Genomic DNA, 24181 nt, shown 5'->3' with positions numbered 1-24181 from the left:
CCATGGGGGAGTAATAAAGCCCACCATAATGCCCCCCCAGTAGAAATAATTCTCCTTATAATGTGACAATGCAAAAAATACCCCCTTGTAATGCCCCCAGTTGAGCTAATGTCCCCCATAATGTGCCAGTATAAAATTCCCCTATATAGTGCCCCCAGTAAATGCCCCTATAGTGCTCCTCTCCCCCCTTCCTCCTAGTGCCCCCATAATGTACCAGCATAAAATGCCCCATATATCGTGCCCCAGTAGATGCCCTCAGTGTCCCCCATAATTTGCAAGTATAAAATACCCCTTCTTAGTGCCCCCGTAGATGACTCCATAGTACTCCTCTCCCCCCTTCCCCATAGTACCCACCATAATGTGTCCCAGTATAAAATGCTACTATACAGAGCCCCCCATATAAAATACCCCTTCTTTGTGGCCTCAGTAGATGCCCCTATAGTGCCCACCAATAATGTACCAGTAATAAGTGCCCTCAATAACGTACCAGTAATAAGTGCCCCAATAATGTGCCAGTAATAAGTGCCCCCAATAACGTGCCAGTAATAAGTGCCCCCCCATCACATGCCAGTAACAAGAGCCCCCCAATGTGCCAGTAATAAGAGCCCAGCCCCCATCACGTGCCAGTAATAAGAGCCCCCCAATGTTCCAGTAACAAGAGCCCCCCATCATGTGCCAGTAATAAGCCCCCCATCATGTGCCAGTAATAAGCCCCCCATCATGTGCCAGTAATAAGCCCCCCATCACGTGCCAGTAATAAGCCCCCATCACGTGCCAGTAATGAGCCCCCCATCACGTGCCAGTAATAAGCCCCCGATCACATGCCAGTAATAAGCCCCCCATCACGTGCCAGTAATAAGCCCCCATCACGTGCCAGTAATAAGCCCCCAATAACGTGCCAGTAATAAGTGCCCCCCCATCACGTGCCAGTAACAAGAGCCCCCCAATGTGCCAGTAATAAGAGCCCAGCCCCCATCACGTGCCAGTAATAAGAGCCCCCCAATGTTCCAGTAACAAGAGCCCCCCATCATGTGCCAGTAATAAGCCCCCCATCATGTGCCAGTAATAAGCCCCCCATCACGTGCCAGTAATAAGCCCCCATCACGTGCCAGTAATAAGCCCCCCATAACGTGCCAGTAATAAGCCCCCCATAACGTGCCAGTAATAAGCCCCCCATCATGTGCCAGTAATAAGCCCCCCATAACGTGCCAGTAATAAGCCCCCCATCACGTGCCAGTAATAAGCCCCCCATCACGTGCCAGTAATAAGCCCCCCATCACGTGCCAGTAATAAGCCCCAAATCATGTGCCAGTAATAAGCCCCCCCATCATGTGCCAGCAATAAGCCCCCACAATCATGTGCCAGTAATAAGCCCCCCATCATGTGCCAGTAATAAGCCCCCATCATGTGCCAGTAATAAGCCCCCCCATCATGTGCCAGTATTGTAATAAGACCCCCATCATGTGCCAGTAATAAGCCCCCCATCATGTGCCAGTAATAAGCCCCCCATCATGTGCCAGTAATAAGCCCCCCATCATGTGCCAATAATAAGCCCCCCCATCATGTGCCAGTAATAAGCCCCCCATCACGTGCCAGTAATAAGCCCCCCATCACGTGCCAGTAATAAGCCCCCCATCACGTGCCAGTAATAAGCCCCAAATCATGTGCCAGTAATAAGCCCCCCCATCATGTGCCAGCAATAAGCCCCCACAATCATGTGCCAGTAATAAGCCCCCCATCATGTGCCAGTAATAAGCCCCCATCATGTGCCAGTAATAAGCCCCCCCATCATGTGCCAGTATTGTAATAAGACCCCCATCATGTGCCAGTAATAAGCCCCCCATCATGTGCCAGTAATAAGCCCCCCATCATGTGCCAGTAATAAGCCCCCCATCATGTGCCAATAATAAGCCCCCCCATCATGTGCCAGTAATAAGCCCCCCATCATGTGCCAGTAATAAGCCCCCCATCATGTGCCAATAATAAGCCCCCCCATCATGTGCCAGTAATAAGCCCCCCCATCATGCCAGTAACAAGAGCCCCCCTAATGTGCCTGTAAAACTATTGTAAAAAAAAAAATACTTACCTCCATGTCAGCGATGCGATGCAGGCCTCTTCCGGCCTGTGTCCCGCGCTGTATGGCTCAGGCGGCGCGATGACATCAGCAGAACTGCAGCCTATTAGAGGAAGGGGAAGGGACACGCCTCTCCCTCCCCTGCCCCACCGCAGCACAGGCAGATGACTATGGAGATGAGCGCAATGGAAGCGCTCATCTCCCTGTGCCCGACTGAGGCGGCTCACTAGGGGGGGCATTTTAGTTGGGGGGGGTGCATGGGGTGGGCATAGCGTGATGTAGGGGGGGCCGTGGCCCCCTCTGGCCCCCCCTCTGGCCACTGGCACACATACAGGATAGAATTAGATACAGATGTGTTTGGATACGCTTGCTGATTCAAGCTGTTTTTCACACAATGGAGATGGTGAGGGCAGAGCCTGCAGACGGTCAGTGATGGGATTAGATACACAGCTCAGCAGGCTGTATCACACAGGATAGGATTAGATACACATGTGAGGGCAGAGCCTGCAGACGGTCAGTGATGGGATTAGATACACAGTTCAGAAGGCTGTATCACACAGGATAAGATTAGATACACAAGTGAGGGCAGAGCCTGCAGACGGTCAGTGATGGGATTAGATACACAGCTCAGCAGGCTGTATCACACAGGATAGGATTAGATACACATGTGAGGGCAGAGCCTGTGGACAATCAGTAATGGGATTTAGACACTGAGTAAGAAGTAGATTCATGTCTGGGTGTAAAAAGATAGACACAGGAGTTAGGCTACGTCTACACGACAACATTTGTCGCGCGACAATATTTATAATGGCAGTCTATGGTGTCGCCATGCAACATGCTGCGACTGCGACGCAACAGTCGCAGAAAAATCCATCTCGAATCTTCTTCAGTCGCAGGGATCTCAAGTCTCCCGGAGGTTCAGGGAGTCTCCCTCTATTAGATAGCGGCTCCCTGACGCCCCATGTGAGACAATATATCCCGGAAAGGTTCACTGATAGCAGAGCAGAGAGATAAGAGAAGTGACAGGACAGAGTTTACATTACAGGTTGAATTAACCCTTTAGAGTCAAATTGGCTTCTCAAGGAGATCTATATGTTAAAGTCATCCCTTCTTCTGTCTCATTCAGTAGCTATAGAACTATTGAGAGAGATGTATTTTTTTTAAATACATTTACACATTTAACCCTCCATTTTAATTATATTATTTACCCCAGTGTTAAATTCACCCCCCTGGATGCTTGTTTTTTTCCTACAGTGGGGTAGATAATTACACACAGGGTTTTAAAGAATAAACTTCCTGACTCAGACAAAGAGCCGACTCAGCGAGTCAGCAAGTGAATGGAAGCATCTGCGCATGCGCATTGCGCAACCTAAGCTTCGGTTCACTTGCTTCTTGTCAGCTCAGCGAATGAACCGAAGATTTGATTCATGAATCGGTTCATTTGAATGAACTGATTCAAATGAACCGATTCATGTGAAAGATCCGAACTTCCCATCTCTAGTTTACTCGCAGTAAACCTTTCCGGCAACCTGTAGCAGTGTCCCCTTCTCGGCGCGTGTGCACAGTGCAAGAAGAAGCCGATGCCAGCAGTCCGCAACGGCGCATCAGGCTGAGCGTGTGCGCACGCGCGGGATCTCAAAGCGGGAGGAGGGGGAGGGAGGGAGAGGTGGCACTGAGGAGTAGAAGGCGGCGCTGGGCACGAACGGCGATGCGTGCGGCCGGGCACCATGCATCCACAGACCTCCCCTGCTTGGGCACCTTAATTCAATGATTGACAGGTTAGTAAAACCTGTTTTTCCGCAGAATAAAGCCACAAATAGCTTTTATAAGGCCACCTTAGAAATCAGAATGCTGCCCTGGACATGAGCAGATGTTTCGCTCACAGGGCTTATAGGTGGTGACAGAATCCCTTTAATCATATACATAAATATGATAATTTGGGGCAGGGTAATGAGCCCCCTCCTCCACACCATAGAGCAAAGTGTGCAGATACTGCATATGTTTGGAAAATGTAATAAAAAGTTCGTGAAAGAAAAAAAAAGAAAACCTCCCTGAAATGAGAAGTGCACCTCCCTGAAATGAGTTTTTGCAGGTTGGGATGTCTGCAGTCTCGGCATGTTGCATGTTGCAGTGCGACACCATAGACTGCCATTATGAAAATTGTCGCGCGACATTAGTGCAACAAAATGTTGCGCTACAAATCTTGCAGTGTAGTTGTGCCCTATCTGCCGCGCGACTTATTGTCGTCGTGTAGACGTAGCCTTATAGATGGAGTAGCTGCTGCAGGCAGAGCAGTGTGGGGGCGTGGCCAGCTTGTGACTCATCACTGTGCAGTGCAGCCAGGCTTGTGTATCAATAAAGTTATGTATTCAACAAAACAAGAAGGGGAGAAAGTGAACAGACCTGCCAGGATAATGTGATGTCCTCCAGGGGGGAAGGAAAGTGCAGACATAAAACAGGTATTGGGGGCACATGTATGCATGGAGAGGGGTGTTAGGTGCAGATAAAAATGTTTTGATTTTGGCACGGGACAACCTCTTTAAAGGGTTTCTGTCATGAGAAAAATTGTTATTTAGCTAATGTGCTGATGTCAGCAGTACATAACAGCGGGCTTTATAACTCCCTGCCGGCCGCTGCCGTTCTCTTAAAATAAAGACTTTTATAATGTGCTCATGAGCCTCTAGGTGCTACTGGGGCGTCGCTGCTGCACCTAGAGGCGCCGTCTTCTCACCCTTTGGCACGCCCATGTACAGTTGATTGACGTCTGAGTTCTCTTCAGTGTCCTGTAAATCCCGCGCCTGCACAGTCCTGTTTAGTAGTTGGTGCAGGCGCAGTGAGTGAGGGACTCACTGCACCTGTGCCGAAGGAAGGAAACCGGCAGCAGGAGCGCGTCTTTCACTTACTGCGCCTGCGCCGAATACTAAACAGGGCGGTGCAGGCGCGGGATTTACGGGACGCTGAAGAGAACTCGGACGTCAATAAACTGTACATGGGCGTGCCAAAGGGTGAGAAGACGGAGCCTCTAGGTGCTGCAGCGACGCCCCAGTAGCACCTAGAGGCTCATGAGCACATTATAAAAGTCTTTATTTTAAGCGAACGGCTGCAGGCAGGGAGTTATAAAGCACGCTGTTATGTACTGCTGACATCAGCACATCGCTGCAGAACGTTATCTCTGATGACAGAAACCCTTTAAGCTACATAAGCAAGAAGACGGAGAATGCTCCCAGTGGTCAGGTGGTGGAGCTATTGGATGTCTGAAATAGGTGTTTTCTCAAATTTCATCCTAGTCGCCAGCAGGGCCAGCATCGGCACAAGACAAAGTTGGACAAATGCCAGGTCTCCATGATTTTGAGCGTTATAATTTGGATAAAAAATATAATTTGCATAGGCATAAACATTTCAGAAATTTATAGGCAAGGGCCTGTATAAACAATATTATTCAGGAACATTCACAATAAGATATATGCATTTTATGAAACAAATATTATTACAAGGGAGAGACAATATTTGGACACAGTTGTCTGTCATGGTAGGCGGCTTACATTTGAACTGTAGATCTTTGCTGTGCAGATACTGCCCTCTGGTGGTTAGAAAATGCACAGCGCAGGGAAACGTATTTCACTTTTCACTGGAAGCTGCTGTTCATGCAGTCCATCTCTGAAGTATCAGGCTAGAGCAATGATCTCCAACCTGCAACTGTCAGGGCATGCTGGAACTAGTAGTTTCACAACAGCTGGAAAGATTTTTTTGGGCAATTCAGAGATGAAATTGGGCGATTTTAGTGCCCCCTTCAAAGTGGTTATGTCCTCTTAGTGCCCTCACACAGTAGTTATGCCCCCATAGTTCCCTCACACAGTAGTTATGCCCCCTTAGTACCCCACACAGTAGTCATGCCCTCTTAGTACCCCACACAGTAGTCATGCCCCCTTAGTACCCCTACACAGTGCAACGTCCGACAGCGACCAGGGGTCCCTTTTATAAGAAATTGTGACGCCAGTTGCAGTGAAGCAACAACGGGACAGAGTTCCTTTAAGAAATGGTGTTGGTGGTGGTACCCAGGTGTTGGAATGGCCGAGTGGTATAGGGTGGCCTATAATGTCCCTTAATGTCTTGTGCGCGTCTCACGTAGCTCCTACCTGGATACACTGGACCCCAGGCGTTGTCTTCTGGAGCAGAAAAAGGGGATAAGTTAACTTGGGGATGAAGAATAAATTGAGTCCAGACCTTGTGATGAAGTTGAAAAGCAGCTTTACTTTCAATAAACGTTTCTCCAAACGATTTACAGACTTTATCTTGGCTCCCAGCAGTCTTAGCATCAACAAAACTGTGGCAGGCAAACTCCTCTCTGCTACATCTGTCGCTCTCTGGGTCTGCTATGCTGACAGGCTAAATAGAATCTCTGCTTCTGCAGGATGTTGCAACTTCTCTCTTGTAGTCGGTCTGACTCTAGCTTAATCCAGGGAACTTTCTTCCTGGCCTCTGAGGCTCCAAGCTGTGGCCTTTATATCTAGCAGAGCTGAAGGTGCTCTAGCTGGCTCACTTTGCTTGGCTGGAGCACATCCAGCAGGGACGTGCGCCTGCTGCACACCCTTCCCCTAGCTGGGGGTGTACTACACTGCTCCTAGAAACTAGTCCCCTCCCCTCCTTAGAGGGAGAGTTAGAATGGAAAGAAGGGTTCCATTCTCTGTAACTGTAGCACTGCCATGCTTGCTGCCACCTACTGGTGAACCAGGTAAATTGCCTTGAACATAACAGTTTCAAACATAGGAATGCACATTGTGAAGGACCTGCAATAAATACATATGATGACATGAGGTTAACTAATAAAGACAGTAGCGGGGTGCAGAAGTGGTAATGCCACTCTGGGGCGTTACAACAGCAGTTATCTCCCCATAGTGCCCCCACACAGTAAAATGCCCCATTACTGCCCCTACACAGTTAGATTTTAGTGTACCTACACTAAAACATCTCCATTTACACAGTAAAATGCCCCCATAGTGCCCTCACATAGTAAAACGCCTCCTCAATGCCCCACACAATAGTACTGACCCCGTTATCACGCGCGCTGAGCTGGGCATGAGAGTGCACAGGGCGATTCCTGCTTCACCATTGTATTTAACTGTATGTGTGTCCTTAGGATGCAGATATAGCTGAAATTGGGACATACCTCAGCCATCCTGGGACCTCAGGACAGCTGCCTAAGTCTGGGACTGTCCCAACAGATTCGGACAGTTGGGAGGTATGCATACATTTATAAGTGTAGCCTGCGTTGGCAGGATAAACCCTATTAAGCCATACATACAGCCTGGTAGGGTTGATTCTGTTCAGTAAACCAACACCTGTCTTGTGAAAATCAGTCACGGTATTCCCAAGAAAAAAGTTTTTCATAGTTTTTATGCAAATGAGGATGTCCATGTCCTAAGTGGTGTGGCCAGCACACGTATATATTCTCAAGCCGGCTCTCTTCCACCCAGTTGACATTATGCGGTTTGGCTGACTACGGTAGACATTGGATTTAAAAGCATAGTCTCTAGGGAGACACCACTACAGACTTGTCCGAAATATAAGATCATTGGCGCGATATGTTGAAATGTTCAAATGGGATACAATTATAATGTATTAGGATTTGAGAATTTAATGTGCCCTTATTCAAACGGGATCTAGTTATAATGTATTGTAATGTATTATGACTTTGGGCTATAATGTGCCCTCATTAGTATGTCAAGGTACTTACCTGTCTGAACAATACGTGCTGTTTGTGGCCACTTAGACTGTACCAATGTGTGGGATTTATTTTATTATTACTGAAATGGATGATATATGTCACGGGTGTGTTTGTTCAAACAGGTGTCTCACGTGCTACTGATCAACTTGGTGTCCACCCTGTCTCTCCCAAACCCCTCCCTTTGTGGGTTGGGGAGGCTGGGATGGACTCTACTTTAGATCAGAGCAGGTCAAACATCTTGGATTATGACTAAGAACGCTACTGTTCGAAACGCGTAAATCTACTGGGAGCAAGTGGGAATCAGTGCCACTGTATGCTGTATTTACTTTGAACAATTTTGGTGAATAAAGATCGGGACTGCTAAAGCGTTTGCCACTGGTGCTGGAGCCTCTTTTATTTTCATGTAGGCTTGAGGTTTGTCTGGTCTGGTGGTTATAAGTGATAGCTGTCTGAGTCGTAGTCCCTCACCTGCAGCAGGGTCTGTAAAGCTGTAATTTTGCTGACCGCTCTGCTGTCTAGGCACACTGAAGCTTCTTGGAAACAGTGTTCTTGATTATGGCAATTTCCATGGAGTCATGGTCTCACGGGAGAATCAGATATGAACCTTTGGAGAAGGAGCTCTAGCATGTGCTTCCTTCCTCCTTTGCTGTCTGGACTCAAACTCTCCCTCCTGGCAGGAAGTAGAACCAGCCCACTCCTACCAAGAGGGAAGGAACAGGGTGGATAGCCCTGTTCCTGCCAACCATTGACAACCATACCTCTTCCTGCTGGAATGCTGGGCATAAACATGGCATGACATTAACATTACATAACAATACATTGAACAGTTGCAGATACTCCCACCACTGATTTTCCCAGAGTGCTGCTGTGACTCTTTTGTAGTGTAACAGAATATACAGCTAGTGACGCTTGAAGGGTGGACTTAGCATGTGCGACCACCTCAGCAAGGTGGACAGAGAAATAGGGTAAAGAACAAACAGCAGGTGGCGCTATACAGATAGATTTTATTGAATAACTCAGAGGCTATACTACATTTTTAATTACATACAATTACAAAATTATTCAGATTCAAGCGCTGGTTTGAAAAATATGAAATATTTTTGTGAGACAACCCTTTTAAAGTCCACACCACATGTCAATTTATTCTTGGTTTTTTCTCTGCAGTATGTGGATGACATTTATCAAAATCAAATCCATTTTGCTGCTACTGTAAAACACTGCCCGCAAATCTGGATGAAAAAGTCCATAGCGCATCCATTACATATGAGGATTTTCTACATTTAAAAAGTTAGCTATGGGGCCCACATACTTGTCTTGCACAGAGACGCCCTGATGTCTCGGTATATACACTGACAAGCAAAAGGGGAACTTTTGACTTTCAGGCTCCATATCTCACCATGAATTACAGCTTGGAACGTGAGACTACCATCACTTTATAGACAATCATCTTGGCTATCTCATACATAAATTGGACTTGCAGTTATTTAGCATACGATTAGTTCATATGCAGACTCTTGTCATGTAAACTGCATTGTTACTGTTTTGCTCCTGGTGGTGGAACAATCTTTTTCTTCTTGTAAACTACAAATTACAACCTATTATCACTTCCCTAATAGCTTGGTGTGTTATTATGTTAATTCCCAAGCGAAAGGTCACTGGTTCCATCCGAGGAGCCGCCATGAAGAAGATTTCCCAAGAGAAGAGAAACAACATCATCCAGCTCATCGATAGCGGTATCTCAGGCCAAGAAAATTGCTAGACTGCATCAAGTGAGTAGCATGACAGTTGGGAGAATACGAAATTAAGTTCATCCATCCAATCCAAAGCCAAGAGGTGGACATCCAGGCAAAATATTGGAATCAACAAGGCGGCTCATCACAAGGTCTATCAGTTCTGGCGCAAAATACAAGGCAGTGGAGGTTGATTGTATGCTTCGTAATAGTGAGATCACAGACATCCATGCAAGCACCAAGCGACGCGCATTACACAAGTCTAGAATGGTGGCCCGAAAAAAAGTTGAAGAAGCCTCGACTTCAATATTGTCTTGAGAACCGTCGGCTTGAGTTTGAAAAAAAGTGCGAACAGTGGACAGTAGAAGATTGGAAACGGGTGATTTGGAGCAATGAGACAAAAGTCAATAGACTGGGCTCTGATGAGTGCAAATGGGTCTGGAAGAAACAAGGGAAAAGGGGGCTAACGGATCGGGAAATTGCAGGAACTGTCAAGTTCGGTGGAGGAAGCCTGATGATATGGGGTTATTTCATAGCCAAAGGTGTTGAATACTTGACCAGGATCGATGGTGGTCTCAATGCTGAGCTATATGTGAGTATCCTACAAGACGAGTTACTTTGTACACTCGAGTACTATGGGTTTGAAAAGGACGACATAGTGTTCCAGCAGGACAACAACCCGAAGCATATGTCGAGATTGGCAAAGAAATGGTTCAATGACAATGAAGTAGAGGTGCTGGATTGGTCCCCCACAGTCCCCAGACCTTAACCCAACTGAACAATTGTGGGTAGAGTTGAAGAAAAATCTGTATTCGTACCCAAGTGAGTCGACCATTCAACACCAACATTGGGTACGCGTAGAAGAAACTTGGGAACAGATTTTGGTTGAGACATGCTTGTATCTGATCGAGAACATGCCTAGAAGGATTCAGGCAGTATTGGAAAGCCAAAGGTGGTTTTACAAAATAATAAAAATGAAAATTTAGAATTTTAGGAAAAAAACGGTAACAATACAGTTACATGACAAGAATCCGCATAACTAATCATAAGCTAAATAGTTGCAAGTCCAATTTATGTATGAGATAGCCAAGATGATTGTCTATAAAATGATGGTGGTCTCATGTACGAAGCTGTAGTGGAGGGTGAGATATGGAGCCTGAAAGTCAAAAGTTCTAAACATTGTTACCCTTATGCCCGTCAGTGTACATCATGGGGTAGGGTTAATTGGTGAACTGCTTTTACACAACACTGTTATTTAGCTGTATTTTGGGGTGGGGGGGGGCTGCATCTAGGTGTCAGCCAAGTGCACAATACAGATGCAATTGGAGGACTTTATAAGGAAATCCTGACATATCCTTACCGCTGAAATTCCTCCCAAAGGAAAAAGAAGCATGAAGATCTTCACGTATCAGGAGGTGCTGGGAGCTGAGGAAATGTGAGGGAGAAGAGACAACCGATGTGCAAGAACGTGTTTTGTGTCCAGCCAAAAGTTACTTGGATCTCTAAATTATGGAGTAAACGGAAAACTAAACAGTGAATACTGAAACTTGGTCAGAGGCATGTTGCATGGAAACCAAGCAGACGGCTGATTTGCATGCACCATGTAGTGATTGCCAAGCTTTCCGATTTTTGTAAAGCTTTCCGATTTTTGTGAAACTACAACTCCTAGCATGTCCTGACAGCGGCAGACATGCTAAAAAGAAGAGCCTTATAACAGCTGAATAGCCACAGGATGGAAATGTCTAAGGCTAGGGCTACACGACGACATATATACGATTTTATAATGGTAGTCTATGGTGTCGCACTGCGACATGCGACATGCATTCAAGATGGATTTTTCTGCGACTGTCGCGTCACAGTCACAGCATGTCGCAGTGCGACACCATAGACTACCATTATAAAAATTGTCGCACGACATTAATGTCGTGCGACACATGTTGCAGTGTAGTTGTGCCCTATGTGTCGCGCGACTTATTGTTTCGCGACACATGTCGTCGTGTAGCCCTAGCCTAATACTGAACAGTGATGAGCGGCAGGGCAATATTCGAATTTGCGATATTTTGCGAATATTTGGGCGAATGTTCGTCAAATAGTCCCGAATTCGAGAATTCGTGATCTCCAGTCATTATTTTCTTGATTGCGAAAATCGGCAATTGGAAAATTTGCAATAAAAAATGTAAGATAAAATTTAGCTATACGAAAATTCGCGATCAACACTACTCCTTAAGTCAAAGATATTGCAGCCTTCTCATTGGCCCACAAGCAGGAAGCAGTGAGGGATCATGGGTGCTGATGAAAAAAAATCTAGAATGTTCGCGATTACGAAGATATAGCACTATATTCTAGGTATTCGCAAATTCTCGAAGTGCCAATATTCGCGATAAAAATTAGCGATTATGCGAATGTTCACGATCAACACTAATACTGAATAAAAAAGTATTGGATTATATTACACATGCTATACAAGGCAATCAATAACAGAGCATCAATAAATGCAAAACTTCAAGCCTGTTAGGTCCAGGCTCTACTCCTGGTTTAGCTGGGAAAAAAAAAGACATAAAAGAGACATGCCCTTTCTGGGGGAGGGGGGCGTGCCCTTTCTCAGTGGGCATGTCCTTTCTGCTGCAGCTTTCTCCCTGTCACAGCTTCTAACAGTAGAAAGGACTAGTGGCAGTTGAAGGATGGAACCGAGCATGTGCGACCATGCTCAGCTTGCTCCATGGTGGGCATGCACAGTCCTATACAGATCAAACACCAGAGGGCGCTATTATAATAAAGTAAAGAAAATATCTCACAACTGAAGCATATTTGTAACAGAAAGTACATTGCAAAAAAAGTAGTTTTAAAAATTAAACTACTATATTAAAATAACATTTAATGGCGGCACAACCAAGTGTTAACAGGTTGCAAATCGAGTCAGACTTTTGGTTGCACCTCAGGCACCACCATGCTGCCCCTGCTAGGTGGGACATTTCTCTAATAGGCTTCAGAAGTGGCGAGTGTGATACAGACGCTAACATGAAGCCGTATTACAGCTGCAGTGGCCGGGTTTGGGGTGGTCCTGTAAAGGGGGAATATTATTCACCAATATTTATACAAATATCAATAATTAATATTCATAAATGGGAGGAGCCGTCTATTGATGACTCCGCCTATTTATACCTTTATATAACAATAAGCTAGCTGCATGCGCCTTACTAAACTAACTATCGCTAATAACCACACATTACACAGATAGTTATATATAAAACACAGTATTTATTAATACCAACAATACACGACGCACGCGATACACTAACAAGACAGCACTAAATATACAGTACTAAACTACACGGTTCCCAAATTCCACCCACAAAGCTAATTATACAATACACACACACACACACACATGTATTAGCAGCCCACCCCACCTGACTAATTCTATCCCTAAGAGAACGACGAAGGGTTAACGGCGGCACTGCAGGGGTGAATGCAGGCCACAGACATTGGGTAGGGATCCAGCAATGCAAGGGTTAATACCTTGCAAGTGACTCTGGTAGGATTAGGTTAAGGGGAACTGAAGGGTAGGGATCCAGCAATGCAAGGGTTAATACCTTGCAAGTGAATGCTGGGGTACAGGGGAATGGTAGGGGTGAATAACAGGGAGAGGGATAGTAGGGATGATGGTGGGGGTAGATTGGGGTATGGGGTGTATAGTGGCAGGGGTTGGATAATCACGGGAGATCAGGGGTGTAGGGGTTAATCAGGACAGCAGTGAAGGGGCTACTGCTGGGGTATACTTAGCCCTTCCAGGGTTCATGGAGCTGCTCTCTCCCATGTGTCTCTGTGTGTAGTCCAGTTCCAAAGGCCCCTTGTTCCTGTCTTCGGGCTCCTATATCAGCCTCAGAAACAGCCCACCTCCCCCTCTTCAGAGATGTGACATCATAGTGTGACTGTGACGTGTGCCTGCACTCAGGACAGCCAGTTGGCCCCCTGAGGCTAGCAGCACCACACGCCCAGCCATGTCACAAACACGAGGTGGAGGAGAGCATAGTAACTAGGCTGATAAACTCAACAAAAGGCCTCAGATCTACTGATCCCTTAGACTTTGAAGTCACCAGCCACCTGGAGACATATCCACCCCACTGCAGGAATTGGCCAAACACTGTCCCTATGGGGGGCATTTAAGTATACACATATATGTATATAGATACTTTGGGGCGCATCTATATACACATATCTACTCATTATAAACCTGGGGCATACATGGGCAGTTATAGGCCCATATATATATATACCTGGGGGAGAGCCATGGCAGATACTCATATATAGATGTATGCACTGCATACACACATCCCCATATATATATATATATATATATATATATATATATATATATATATATATATCTCTACATGAGAGGGACAGGAAATATATACTAACTATAAGGGGGGCACAGATCATATAAGGGGGCACAGATCAACCAGGGACCACATTTTTCCCACAGGGACCACAATGAGCCCCTGTGGGCCACCAAGGCCAGATGTGCGCAGATGCTGGGCACATCTGCGCACATCATACATGCATGCACGTGTTTGCATGCATATATGGATATATATGCATACGTCTCAACCCTTCCTCAACAGGTCCCAACACTACGCTGGGTCCCCTAGACACGGTTGAGGTGTCACCACTTGTTGCTACTCTCCGGAAGGGATGGTAAGTCATGGTGCACCCCAATGGGAAATAAGTCCAGATAGTTAGGGTCTGCAGTAAAAACACTGGGTGCTTCTTTACTGGAGGAACTCAAGTGCAAAACAATACAGGCAAGGCACTGAGCTGGCTTCTCTAGTCTCCTCCCTGGCAGAAAAAGGTTCTCTGCTAAGGGAAGGCCTGAACTAGATGCCTATCTCTCTTTCTCTTAGAAGGCTGGTACCCTTGCCAAAGGGCTGGTGGCACAGGGTCTAGGGCTCAGTCGTCCACCTGGCGCCCAGGGTCTGTGGCCCATCTCAGCATGTTCTTCTGGTCACTTGTGCAGTCTGGCAAAGTCTCTTTTACTAAACACTGGTCCCTATCTGCACACAGTTTGGAGCTCTCCTTATGTACAGTTTCTAACTGAACTAAAACCTTCTAGTGGGAGGGGTGAAATGGAGAACCACAGCCTAAACAGAAACAATGTTGACATTTCAGTCTGTCAAAGACTTGATAGAGCTTTAATATAAGTAAATGGGAACAACTGAGCTGTTTTTCAGACCTAAACATACATTTGCATTCCTCCAAAACTTTGCATAATCCGCTATAGTAGCTGTGGAAGATTTCTAACTTCTCAGTGCTTGGGTAGAAAGTCCCAAAGTCTCTCAGTATTAGCTGGCTGTGCATTAACCCTTTCCACACGGCACTGCAGATATAGTGCGAATTAACAGGATATATAACAATAAACATATAAAATGCAGTTCAACAATATAAAATAGTATAAGTCTAAAACAACAGCATAATCAGAGTCCAAGTTGTTGGCTTTGCGTACTAGCAATAGGACGCAAATGTCCAATCTACTCTTGCTCTAGAGCACTACACAGCCAACCTTGGTTGCAAAAAAAAAACATTTTAGCGCCAAATTCATCAGACATCATGTGATATTTGCTAAATTTGGGGCAAATTATGGCAGCACAGAACTAACTTTGCAAATTCTCCTTGTGATAAAACTCCCCCAGTTCTCCCCAACAGACCTTTCTGACACTGCCATTATCATGTATGAGATCAATCAACTTTCCAAAGCTTCCTCAATAGAGAGAAGCTGTTTTATGTCAGACTGTTCAGAGGCTCCATATTCTGAATGCCCGTTGCCATAAATGACACTCTGAGCTCTGCTGATGGATACCACCAGCTCTAAATTTCATTCCTTCTGGAGTTCGACCATCACCTATCCTGAGGATAGGCCATCATCATCAAAATCCTGAACAACCCCTTTAGGAACTTGTATATGTAACTCACTGATATATAGTATTTGGTTCACCGGAGGTGAAAAAAGGCTTACAGCACCCTTTAATTTTGTAGTGAGCTTGTCATTCCTTGCCCTGTCCTCCCACGACCTCTTTGTTCTCGCTCCGTCACCATTCTTGGCCCACGTGGCTTAAAGAGGGAAGGCCGGAAATGTTTGTTTTAATTGCTATTTAATGAGGGTGGAAGGAACTGCGTCATGGCAATAACAGCCCTACCTCCTAGGCTTTTCCGAACGTTCCAGATGCTTAAATAGTAGCATCGAAGCCATTTACAAGTAGTAAATTAAAAATAGGAAAATTAAATGATATTTTATCGTTTTCTGTACAGTTCACATAGTCATGGCAGCACAATCAATGCCAACACATGGACGGACTTCAATAGCAAACCTATGAGGACCGACACCATGACTGTTTGTAATGCACATGTCATCTTTATTAAATATCCATGATCAAAACACATAAAAAATTATGGCCAAACACATAGAATACAACTCCGGAAGGAAGGTTGGGCAATGTATAGTAGATATTATCAATAATCAGTTCAGGACGACAAGCCCCCTCTCCTGTCTGTTTTAGTAACTACTTGCATTCTACGTGAAATTTCAATTCTTATGACTCTATGTTGTGCCATTCCTCTATTGTCCCTACTTAAAGTTTATGAATGCATTACTAGCAGTCTGCAATAAAGGTCCATCTGGGTGTTACCAGTTGGGGGATGGCGCTGATTGAATAGTGTAGGCGGTGCAGGGACACTTACCAACTGGTAACACCCAGTTGGATCTTTAATACAGACTGCTTTCAATTTATTCATAAACTAGTAGAAATAATTAGAGGAACTACACACCATAGCTCATAGGAATAGATGCTCCAGAATTGTTATTGAATGGGGAATTCAAAAAGTTACAAAAGCAGACATCCACCTGGCAATGCACACTGATCAGGTACCTGATATGCAGACGCCACCCAGATAGCGGATGGTGAGTAATTAAGAGCTACTGTGGTCCGGCGTGATGGGGTATATAAGAGAAGCATGTCGGTTCAGCTAGCACCCCATGACGAAAGGAACAAAACATGTACATCGGGGTCTGCATCATCTTATATGCACTTTTTATATGCATCTACTTTTTTTTAAATTTATTTTCAGCTTTTTATCCCTTTTTTCTTTCTTTTTTTTTCATTTGGTATTTCTTGTGATAGCTGAAGACATTTTAAGATAATTTGCCCTCGCCACACCATAGTTTGCCCTCGTTTTATGGTCTGTTAATAAGCTTCTCATACACTAAGTAACCCCATTATATACTGGACACTGTAAATCAACCCTCTCCGTATGCTAAACCCATGCTGTGTGCTGAGCTCTTCTACCCTAGAAGCATACATACAATCTGATGAAACAAACGCTAACGTATGAAGACACAGTAAGGGGCCGCCCATTTTTCTGGGTGTCTTATTATGGCTTCATATCTCTCTGTAGCTCTGCTTTTCCGACTTGATACATTATATAATTCTGGCTGCATGCACCCGCCACTAGAGGGAGCTCACAGCATGTGGACTGTTACAACCTGTATAAACTTGTGTACAGTGAGCTCCATGTAAGGTTGGCAGTCTGTGCCCCTGGGAAGAACTGCCAGAATGCTTACCCATTCCGGAATGCTGTGTTGCTGACAGCTGGTGGCCGCTGGCGTCCCTCTGCAACTTCCCGGGTGGCTCAGCCATCAGAATGTGGGAAGTTCTTCCTGCTCCGTGCTGTAGGCTTAATTCTGGCTTACTTGCCTATTGCCTGCTACTTTCTGCATGCGTAGGACACACACTCTCTCCCTGGCTCTTAGAGGCCCAATGCATGGCCTAATTGTTTTCCAGCCAATGGTGGAATTGTCTAGGTTATTTTAGGTGTTTCTGCAGGAACCCAGGAGGACAGGCGCTGTGCTCTACTGGGCCATGCAGTGATGAGTAGGGTGCACCTTTCTTCTCTTCGGGGCACACCTTGGTTTTGGGGTTCTCCTGCTTGATTGTGGTTTAGGGTGCCCTTGATGGTGAAGAATTGTGAGGTGCAAGGCAAGCTCCCTTGGCGGTTGATAATGGTATGACGGTGAGGTTTGTTGGTGCAGACATCAGGTTAATGGCAGAAAGGTTATTTACTGAAGAATCAAGTTCAGGTACATTAGTCACAGTTCTCAGCATGCATGAACAGGCAGTTCTTACACAGGATGCAATTTCGACAGATGTCACAGGTTTTACGGCTACAGTAATAGTTACGAGGTTTTGCGGCTACAGTAATAGTTAAGAGGGATACAACATTTATCTTTCACTCTGCAACCACCCTTTTATACAGATGGCTGTACTCACAAGAAAATGGTTCCACAATGTCATCAGCGTAATGTGGATTTTTAGAAACTTACACAATGTGCCTGTAAAGTATGCCCAGGTACCATAAGACTTAAATTTAATCTTTGAACAAGTTTTCTGTGGAGCCTATAAAGTCCATTCAGACCACTTGTATTCACAGAGCTTCTGCTCGCACCTCCTCTTGACACTGGTATGCTCCTCAAATATATTTTTTGCTTTTTTGTTCGTCTTTAAGTTCTCTCTTTTCAAGGCTGTGTTTTTATTCCTTCCTCATTTATGAACTGATATACGGCACTTTTTTTTTGCACTTCCTTCAAGGGGAAGGTGCCTGAGCAATAAGGTCTTAGCTTATCTAGTCTTGCAAAGGTGTCTATTGTGTTGTTCTGATTCTGACCTCCTATACCTGACCTCTGCTGTTCGTCATGACTTTTGCCTGACTACCATATAGATCCTGTGCTCCCTGCCGTGACCTTTTGCCTGTTTACCGGATTGTACAAATGCTTGCTGCCCCAACTTCAGCTTTTCTTTTGACTTCTCTCTCGCCTGCCCTCTAGGTGTCTCTCAACCCGCCTGTGTCAGCTGTCGCTGAATGGAGGCTACTGCAGATCTGGAATTCTGTCCAGGTCCCTGTACAGAAATTAAAGGTTAAAGACTGCCCTTAGGAGTAGCCAAAAGTCAAATCTGTTCAGTGACACAGTGGGTCCACACCTGCTGAATTACACTTCCCCTAGTGGTTATGGCAAGCAGTTCCATATAACTGGACTCCATAGCAGCTCTGTGCCCTCCCCATATCTCATATATATGCCACTGCTATCTGTTTTTGCCCTTTTACTACAGCGAGAGTGCTACAAACTTCCATGCAGTCCATAAAAGTCAAGTTCTGAAATTTACTTTAGTGACAATTACTCGTACATATGTTTCTAGTTTATAATTTGTTTGTAGAGCCTCTCATTAAGGTATGCATACAAACATGGCACCATTCCCTGGCATGTTCATCCAAACTGCCACTAAATCTTTGTTGGCTTTCTGCACTGAATTCTATGGCAAGAAGCATGGTCGGTGCAAGGTTCACGTGATTGGCAACGGAGCAATTTCTCTTTTACCTTGTATAGATATGAAAGTGAGTAACATAATGGCTTCCAACATTTGCGAGTAATTGCCAAGACCACTTATGTTTTCAAATGAGATTTTTCTGAGTTTGCTCTGCAGATTGCCATTGTGGTAAATGTAGATTCATTGCCTTGTTTTGCAGTCTGATACCAGAAAAGTTAACCCTCTCAGAAAGAAGTACAGCTCAGAGAATTGCTCTACAGGAGCTGTAATAAGCTGGATATGTCAACAAGCTTCCAACAGCACAATAAAAAAGGCCCACCTTCCATCGTTCTGAATGTATGAATTTAATTACAGGACGTATCATCAATGCGATATAATAGGTTATTTGTGAATCAGCCCATAAGAAATAGACCCTTGTGGCAAGTTATTGGCTGCAAAGGAGTTCATATTGTGTCAGAACCTGGGTTCTTCTTCAATCCCCCACCATTACCATTCTGATGCTGCCCCCTGCCTTCCGCACTCCACTTCCTGGTTCTGTCTCAGCACACAGGAAATGGCTGGAAATGTCCAATCGTCCAATTATTGGCAGAAGCTTGTCACCGATACAGGGATCTCAAGTCTCCCGGAGGTTCAGGGAGTCTCCTGCTATTAGATAGCGGCTCCCTGACACCTGTGAAACAATATATCCCAAAGGTTTACTGATAGCAGAGCAGAGAGATAAGAGAAGTGACAGATGACACAAATTTTAGATTACAAGTTGAATTAACCCTTTAGGGTCAAATTGGCTTCTCAAGGAGATATATATGTTAAAGGCATCCCTTCTTCTGTCTCATTCAGTAGCGATATAACTATTGAGAGAGATGTATTTTTTTAAAATACATTTACACATTTAACCCTCCATTTTAATTATATTATTTACCCCAGTGTTAAAATCACATCATTGTTTGTGGTCTTGAAGGGAATTATACAAAAAGCTCCTATGCTTTTCCTGGTGTCAGATGCAAGTAGACAGAGTCTATCATTTAACTCTAAAGCTGATCTGTGTGGAGAAGATTCGAGGAGGGCAGATCACGCAGGCAGTAGATAAGGAGGAAAGCACACACAAGGAAGTATGCAAGGGAAAGGCAGCAGCATCCTGGGCACACAGGTCTAGTATGATGGTGGATGCAAGTGGACGAATTTATCATTTAACTCTATGGCTCTGATATGAAGTTCTAACTATTATAAGGCGATACATTTAGGAGCGTTGCTAGGGTCTGAAAACATCCGGGGCATAAACCCACTGTGTTGAAATTGCACATTAAAGGCATGCTTACAGGGGTGTTCTGGTTTACGCAAATGAAGTGCAGTACTGCAAACTGCAGTCATTATATAATACAACATTCGGTAACTTTCCAATATCCGTTATGTTTCATTTCCTCACCACTGCAGAAATCTTTGCTTGAGCCTTTTAATATTGATGGGAGTGGACCTTGGGCAACCCCACAGATCATCCCCCCACCCCCCTTGTACTTGTTCCGCTGATCTGCTACTTGCGGGCTGCGTGGCGATGAGTTCAGTCACTTCAGTGCACAATCCCGTGATCCCGCAAGACCCGTGACCTCCCACGGCGGGTCTCGCGGGATCACGCGCCGCAGGACGGGATTGCGCACCAAAGTGACTGAACTCATGCCCGCGCAGCCCGCAAGTAGCGGATCAGCGGAACAAGTACAAGGGGGGTGGGGGGATGATCTGTGGTGGGTTGCCCAGGTCCAATCAATATTAAAGGGCCCTGGAATAGCCAAATAAAAAATGCTACCAGGTCAGCATAACATTCGGGGCACTGGACAAAACATCCGGGGCTCAAACCCCGAATGTTTTGACCTAACGACGCCCTGGATACAAAACTAAGAAATGAGACAGTACAGGATGTTGGACATGTATAAAAAGTTGTAGATTCACTTTTAAAGCTATAGTCATGCATGCGTTTCTTTGTTATCGTTCATTTGCATCCTAAATGCACAATTTACAACTTTCTAAATAGTCTTCATAAAATATTTTTGCTTCTGCAGAGTTTGTGTAAGGGTACTTTCACACTAGCGTTTTTCTTTTCCGGCATAGAGTTTCATCCTAGGGGCTCTATACCGGAAAATAACTGATCAGTTTTATCACCATGCATTCTGAATGGAGAGCAATCCGTTCAGGATGCATCAGGATGTCTTCAGTTCAGTCTTTTTGACTGTACAGTATGCTGCGGTTTTATCTCCGGCCCAAAAAACGGAATACTTGCCTGAATGCCGTCCCCGGCATTTTTTTCCATAGGAATGTATTAGTGCCGGATCCGGCATTCAAAAGAAGGATCACACAGGCTGTAGTTAAGGAAAGCACACACAAGGAAGTATGCAGGGGAAAGTCAGCAGCATCCTGGGCACATAGATCCAGCATGTATTACCAACATAATATTGAGGGCAGGCACAGACTGGCCCACCGGGGAGGCGGGGGATTCCTCGGTAGACCCCCAGTCTCCTGCGCCCGGAGATAAGACGGAGGAGTAATTATTTCTCTTGTTTCTTAGGAGAGATAATTATTGTAGCCACTAGGTTGCAGTATCACACAGTGATGCCGCCTCCTACTGGTGTAAATTGTACAGGAAGCCCCGCAGTATCTTCTAAACTTCCCGGGCTGCTGGCAGTGAAGGAGGAGAGAACATGTCTGGCCATCCTCCTGCCCCCAGCTGTCAAAAAACTGTGGTTTCTGGAGAGAAGGACCCCTCTGCGGTGCTGCGATGATTTCTCAGGTGTGTGACAGTAGTGAGCTGTAGGAGACTATAAGGGGGAAATAAGGGATTTGTTTATAGTAGACTCAGATCTGTGTATGTGTGCTGCTCTCTGTGGAGTTCAGAGTGCCACTGGGGGGACTCTGCCCTAGGTCCCCCCAATGCCTCTGCTTTAGGTGCCCCCTCATCAGTGCCACCGCTCCAGATGCAACCCAATGCCCCCCACTCTAAATGCACCCCTAATATAGGCTGTTCTCCAGTTGCCCCCATAAATAACTCTGCTCCAGGATCACCACTATTACCCTGCCTCAGGTGACACTAATGCCTCTGCTTTAGGTGCACCTCCATAAATGCCCCAGCTCCAGATGCCCCCACTCTAAATGCACCCCTAATATTGCCTCTTCTCCAGTTACCCCTGCTTCAGGATCCCCACTATTACCTGCCTCAGGTGACCCTAATGTCTCTGCTTCAGTTATGACCCTCCGTTTGTGCCCTTTGCTCACGTTGCTCCTCTAGCACCTTTGCTTGGCCTTTGTTAAAAGTTATGACCTGCAAAGGGGGTTGGACTTATGCCCGAAAAATTCTGCACAGTGCGTCATATTCTCCAGTATTGACACGTATGGTTTACATGGCGGCAGTGATGATATTCCGTATTTATAGGCATCACTGCTGCCATGTAAAGAGATACTGGTGGAGTGGTGGAGGATTTAAAGGGGTTGTCCAGGTTTTCAAGTTTTCCACTCCGCACCAAAGCTGACCATAGCCTTTAAGATAAAATTCTCTTTTAATATGTACTTCGATCAAGCTGGTTGGCAACGGTGTTTCATTCGTCCTACCATAGATTCTAGAATGTTCAGTAGTTCATATCTGACAATTAACATGGAAATGAAATATCATAAGTAAAGATTAACTGCATTATTTCTTGTCCCACAATGCATCTTGTCTCATGGGTTATTACCAAAGTGACGATAAAAGGCATCATAATCTTGATGTTCTGAGCAAAAATGAGCATTTTCCAGATGGTATCTCCAGGTTCTATTGCGTATCTGGCATTGCCCTGCATTGTTATCAGGAAACAGAGTCTAACAGTCAATTCAGCCCCTAGCAAAACAGGAGCATTGACTGGAAATATCATTTGCTGGAAACCAATCAAGAATAATAATCAAGGTGGGAAAGGAAATACCATTACAGACACAGTGAAATAAAGCTTGATGGTTTCCTAATGGTCCTCTGATAACGTGGCATCCATACTTTCGACATTTTTAGCATTAAATCACTGAGCTGTATACAGTAAACTTCCTTGAATGGAGCATCTGCTATTCCAGCACGATCTTCTGGCACAGAACTACAGCATAGTTTGGTATCTTACAAGAGTAGGAGTCGAAGACTTAAAGGGGTTGTTCGAGTTCAATAAAAGCTTGGGCAGCTTGTCCAGTGTTGTCCTCTTTGCTGCTCCTGGCTGCAGTGGTGACGTTCCGTGCATCCAGGGCACCCAGGTCACCATGCAGCCAATCACTAGCCTCAGCAGTACACAGGGCGTCACCGCTGCAGTCAGGAAAAGAAACAGTAGTGGATAGGACAGCGCAGGAAGCGGCAGGTTAAAAAATGGGTATCTCCTCTCTTGTTATTTTAGTCTTTTACAGGAGGTGCCCTAGTTTTTATTCAACTTGGTTGTATAATTGGTTGTGCAGGAAGATATTGTGTTTATTTTTAAAGGGAGTCTGTCATCAAAGTTTCACCTTTTTAACCCTTCCCATAGCTTTCTAGCAGCCTTACAGTTAATAAAAACGTTACCTTTATGAGCAATCCTGGTCTTATAAAATCGCAAAAAACATGTTAGTAGCATATGCAAATGAGGGCTCGCAAGTGCCCAGGGGCGGCGTTACCCTCGTAGGTGCCCAGCTAGCTCAGCCTTATCGTCGCTTCCCCCCGCCCATTCTTTCCCTCTGACCGCCCATCTACTTACTTCTTGTTTCGCCGATATCCCGCGCCTGCGCACTCAGTCTGTCGGCCGGCGCATGCGCACTGCGATGCCCATTCCTTGTACGGCATCACAGTAATTAATGCGCATGCGCCAATGGACCGCCTCCTTTGTGGTGTTTTCGCGCCGTTAGCCGAATATGGGTAAGTACAAACACTCCTCGGAGTCTTGGAGCGCGGGTGCCATTTCTGCATGGTTGTTCTGGAATATTCTTTCCATGAAGGTAAAGAAATGTTCTCTCGTCTCTGGTGTCCTCTGAAGTTTGTGCTTGAGGGAGATAAATCGACTGTAGACAAGTTCTTTGTTGTTAGGTAAGCGTTGTCTCCGGGGTTTAAACGGTAAAGGTGCGACCCAGCTTTTTTACTTGTCTTTTAATATTCCTTGATCCATGATCTCCAAGAACAGCCTGTCTTTTATGGACATTGCGACCCTGTTGTCTTCTCTTGTCCTGTGGAAGACTGTACACCCTAAGTGGTCTTGCTCACCACCGCAGGCGTGGTCTTCACAGGAGGGATCTGTGAAAGGACAAGGCACGGGAGCGT

The sequence above is a fragment of the Bufo bufo genome, chromosome 8 (assembly GCF_905171765.1).
Source record: "Bufo bufo chromosome 8, aBufBuf1.1, whole genome shotgun sequence".
Taxonomy (NCBI): domain Eukaryota; kingdom Metazoa; phylum Chordata; class Amphibia; order Anura; family Bufonidae; genus Bufo; species Bufo bufo.
This window is presented reverse-complemented; position numbering follows the sequence as displayed.